Source organism: Octopus sinensis, unplaced genomic scaffold (genome assembly GCF_006345805.1).
Source record: "Octopus sinensis unplaced genomic scaffold, ASM634580v1 Contig06677, whole genome shotgun sequence".
Taxonomy (NCBI): domain Eukaryota; kingdom Metazoa; phylum Mollusca; class Cephalopoda; order Octopoda; family Octopodidae; genus Octopus; species Octopus sinensis.
Genome location: NW_021829449.1, coordinates 1 through 5,559, shown reverse-complemented (window position 1 = coordinate 5,559; position 5,559 = coordinate 1). Strand labels below are relative to the sequence as shown.

Here is a 5,559-nt window from a genome sequence, read left to right as displayed (position 1 = left end):
ATTAACTTGATCACTTCGTACGAAATGAATTTTCGCTGAGGAAAATTATTTGCAGCACTAAATAGTTTTCCTGTTTGAATTAAAGCAAGTACTGGAATTGTTTGAATTTTTCTGCCCATTAGAGTCTGCATCTTCTACTTCTATACAAAATTAGAAGAAAACATTTTTGCCCTCGGTTAATTGGTATAATTAAAAAGAAACTGAGCAAAGACAAACAGTTCCGTAGGGACAAGAAACGGAAAAGCGCAAAATAAAATGCTTTTTTTTTAAATTATCCAAGCGTTGAGAAAATGTAAATAAATAGTTGTGTGTGAGAGAGAGAGAGAGAGGGAGAGAGAGTCTGTGTGCTTGGTATCATCTTCTGTGGTTGATGATGACGACAACGACTAAGAGGTTGGTGATTGATGAAGCTAATTATGACGGTAATGATGATTAAATTAATAAGAAACACGATACTTACTTTCATCAATGAATTTCATGTGGCTTTTCTTAACTCCTAAGTTAAGCAATTCCTGGGATTTGTTCAAAACTTGGGAGATATTGCGCCGCAGTTGACTTTCAGTCATTTCGCTAAATACTGTACAGTAAATAGCAAATATTTTATTTCTGTTTGAGCTGAAATAAAAAATAAATACATACATGTATGTCGGTATGTATGTATGTATGTAGCTAGCTAGCTAGCTAGAAATATACATACATTGATATATATATATATATATATATATATATATATATATATATATATATATATATACATTCGTTTAAAAGCTGCCCTGTTAATCCTTGGTCCAACAATGACACCATGCATTGAGTACATATTAAATTTCATGAAACATGAATATTTCTCAAGCAATGAACAATTTTCATCAAAGCAATGATATAATTTGTCGACTCGGAACTTATTGCAAAGCTTCATGATAAACAACAGTACCACCACCATCGCCACCATATCTGCAATACACACGCCATCCAGACTTCTGACGCCATCACCATCAATACTTTTCATCACTTCCCCCTCCACAACCATCACCACTGTCTTTCACATCGCTTTCTATCACTATATTCAAATATAGCTCAGGATTGGATTATCATAGCTAAAATAACCGCATTCAATATGGTTGAGAACAGAATTAGTGAAGAAGGCTCGAACTACAAGCGGGTGACTAAAAGTTGGTCTTAAGAATATATTCGTCCACTAAGAAATGCACATGAAGGTCTTCACCCCCTGCATAAATCTTTGAATACACTTTATATATGTATTTATACATATACAGGAGTGGCTGTGTGGTAAGTAGCTTGCTAACCAACCACATGGTTCCGGGTTCAGTCCCACTGCGTGGCATCTTGGGCTAGTGTCTTCTGCTATAGCTCCGGGCCGACCAATGCCTTGTGAGTGGATTTGTTAGACGGAAACTGAAAGAAGCCTGTCGTATATATGTATATATATGTGTGTGTGTGTGTATGTGTGTGTGTTTGTGTGTCTGTGTTTGTCTCCCAAGCATTGCTGGTGTGTTTACTCCCCGTCACTTAGCGGTTCGGCAAAAGAGACCGACAGAATTAGTACTGGGCTTACAAAGAATAAGTCCCGGAGTCGATTTGCTCGATTAAAGGTGGTGCTCCAGCATGGCCGCAGTCAAATGACTGAAACAAGTAAAAGAGAGAAAAAGTGAGAGAGATACATATATATATATATATATATATATATATATATATATATATATATATATATATAATTACCTGGTTGGTTTTAAAATGTGTGTTAGCTACCTTCAATATTTTATAATCTTCACATTGCCATTTTGTGAAATCAGTCCCTAATTCCTATGGCATTCTCAATGATACTGAGAGGCGTGAATTAGCCTCCACCAGCCGTAATGGAGTGAGCATTGCTGATGAGTATTAACTTCCTATAAGAAATTACCATGCTAATCTAATCCATCTGGCTTACCGTGGGAATGGTCTCCCCACTGTCAATGCAAACAGACCATATGTCTTTTTGTGGCTAAGGAGTCTATGACTAATATTTCTAATAATGCTGGTGCTCACTGCACTCTTTTCACACTTAGTGACTGTGAATTATTTCCTTGTTGGTTTCAAATTGCCGATACCCACCTCAATTTATATATATATACACACCCATATATGTGTGTGTATATATATGTGTGTATATATATGTGTGATGTATATGTATGTATATATATATACATATATATACAGCAATTTAATAAATAAAACATATGCATACATACATACATATATGTACATACCTACATCTATACGTATATATACATATATATATGAGTACAGGACACCACAAAAAAGCGTAGAACACAACGAGAAAACATGAAATCAAACAAGGAAACGGACTCTTTTCAACAACGAAAAAACAGAGTACAAGACAAACAATACAAGGAACATTCCCCTTCTTCAGATGCTCCTGTTTCGACTCAATGCGTATGTATATATATGTATATATAATATATATTTATGTATATATATAATATATTAATATATATATATATATTATATATATATATATATATAGATAGGTATGTATGTATATGTATATCTGTATATATATATATATATATATATATAATATATATATACTGTATATTATATATATATATATATATATATATATATATATATATACATTTCTCTCTGTATCTTTATATGGGTTTGTGTGTCCTTTGTATAATAAAACATGGATAAAACACTTAAACATTTCATTGAATGTATGAATTAGTATATTCTGGGTCACAAGTACAACACTGTTGATTATTGTGACGTATAATACATGCGATAAAATCGAATGTTTGGAACAAAAGCAAATAAATTTGAATAAATGTGTTAGAAGCATTTGCTTACCCACAGTCTTCAACTCTAAATGTTCCCGTCACGGTTGAAAGGTCATGCTCAATCTGAAAAAGCCGGATGTGTATATATATATATATATATATATATATATATATAATACATTAAATTCAAGAAACAAAGCTTGATTTAAAAGCGTTGAGATGTATTGAAAAATAAAGAAATAATTTTATTCTGAAACGCAGGATAATGCTAATGATATAACGTGAACCGCATGAAATATCCATAATTTGCAGATAAATCTGTCGTCAGCCAGCTATGTGACTACACCTCACACCCCTGTGATTACGCTTCAAGTGCTTTACCATTAAGCTAAACTGCGCGAACGACAAATACTTCTGCAAAGTTAGGCTATATACATCTAGCTTTATAAGACGCGTAATCTGGCCGCCGACAGAGTTTTCGGCAACATGTGAATACTTTATCCTGTTCATGCTATACTATTAGCATTATCCTGCGTTTGAGAATATAATTATGTATAAATATATTAGCTTGACACTCGGTAAAGTGGGGGAAATGAGAGGGTTTTTAATGTTCCGAGCATATCTCTTTTTCAGAAAGGAAAACGAAAATGTTGAGAAGAAAAATATTACCAAAAGGAAGTGTGTGATTACATATGTTCTTATGTGTGTGTGTGTATGTGTGTGTGTGTGTGTGTGTGTGTGTGTGTGTGTGTGTGTCTGTGTGTGTGTGTGTGTGTGTGTGTAAACACAAGATTAGTGAATATTTGAGTAGGATTTTATTTACTGTCAGAATCGGAAATTATAAGACGGAATATATAAAGACAAAATAGTGGATAGAACAGTCTTTTTATTGACCAGCAAAAATTCAGTAAGTTAAAAAAGAAAGTTTTATGTAATAGTTTACTATCAGTAAATGGAGTTGATTGTCTGAATTTCATGAAACCTCACTATTTATTTGACGTTTCACATTTCTTCTATAAAATATGCATGTGTGTGTGTGTGTGTGCGTGAGAGTGTGTATGTGTATGCAGGAGTGCGCATGTTCAGTGCATATGTGTGCGCGCACGCGCGTCTGTGTACGGAGAAAGAGAGAGAGAGGGCAGATATCTACTCACGGCTCTTGATATGTTCTCAGCGGGATTTTATATTCGTTGAACTTTTTAAAAATCAAACGAAATACGAGGGATTTGGTCCAGCCTATGGATTGATATAGAAAATAATCGCTGCGTTTATAAATGAGACACACGTCATAGATGCACATAAAACCCACATACGTAGACAAAAATATACATTCATAATCACATATACACTTAAAATACTATATATATATATATTATTCTTATTCTACCTATTATATACGTTTTTATTATTATTATTATTTGCAATTTACTTAAGCATTGACATTTAATTGTTATTTATTTTTTATATTTCTATTATATGTAATTTTCTAGATGGTGTAATTTAATTGTTCATTTTGAATTGATAAAAGCTGTTTTTTTTATTTTAATTTTTTATATATATCTTATAATGTGTGAAATTTGATTTAGTATTTCTAAATTTAATTTTTCCCTTGTAAGTTTGGATTTTATTCACTCAAATAATAATAATTATATATATATATATATATATATATATATATATATATATATATATATATACACACTTATCATTCCCTTTCTTCCTGTCGCTCTCTTCGTGTATCGGCTATCAATGCCTGCACATGGATGATTGGTTCCATACATCGATAGGACCTTTCTTGACTTCCTGTCCAACTCCTTTAGCTTCTCCTCTGTCCACTTCAGTTTTCCAGCGTCATTCCGAACTACTGCGACTGCGTGCGAGTTTATCGCCGAAATTATGTTCCAGGCATTCAGCTTTCTAACCAATATTTTGCTCACACGCCAAAAGTGCTCTCTTTTATTCTTTTCCTTCATGGCGTGGTGTTTGATTCCATCTGTGAGTGTGTGTGTGTGTTAGAGAGAGAGAGAGGGGGAGAGGAAGAGAGGGAGAGAGAGCATTGCAAACAGTATACACACATCAAAATATTTTCCCGTATATTAATTACTATAAAATGTTCTTATTAACTATCAATTTGTAATAAACTTGTTAGTGTTATATTAGACAATAAATAACACTTACCAATGAAATCATTCTTGTTACATAAGTGTCCGACGCAACAACCAGTACAAGACGTGCCATTCGTCCGTTTATTGCATGTAAGGGTATTGTTTCTCATAGCTTCAACACATTTTCTGTATGTGCTGCAGGACCTTTCAGTCTTCAGTTTAGCACCGTTCATTGATATTGCGAATCGGCATACAGGCTGTAATAATAGATATGAAAATTATACACTACAACAACAATATTTATTAGTACGATTACTGCTAATTACAGCAACAACAACAGAAATGACACCACTGGGGATGTTTACCATGCAAGTAAGTTTAATCATTGCTTTAAAATACCCAAAAGCAATAAATGAAACCGTAAAAGAGTTGCCGAATTGTTGAAAGTTAACAGCATAAGTAAAATTCCGTAAAGTTATTGCTATTTAGTATTCAAAAATCATGTTTTAAAATGCTTATGTCCAAACCTCTCGGATCACAAGGAGATATGGCCATCGGATCACGGTCTGTATCAAAACCGCATCGCACTGTCACACATCGCCCAACTTAAAATAGGTCAAATTATCCCAATAAAGATGTATCAATTCTCTAAA

The 5,559-nt window shown here is 33.3% G+C and overlaps 1 long non-coding RNA gene across 1 annotated transcript; it reads right to left on the bottom strand.

Moving 5' to 3' along the window:
- Nucleotides 1-453: 453 nt before the first annotated feature.
- On the bottom strand, nucleotides 454-5,189 carry LOC115227660. Its single transcript, XR_003883147.2, has 4 exons — nucleotides 4,980-5,189; nucleotides 3,956-4,037; nucleotides 2,872-2,924; nucleotides 454-615 (listed from the first exon to the last, which is right to left on the bottom strand). It is a non-coding gene; the product is annotated as an uncharacterized LOC115227660 (long non-coding RNA).
- Between the last annotated feature and the right edge of the window lie 370 nt (nucleotides 5,190-5,559).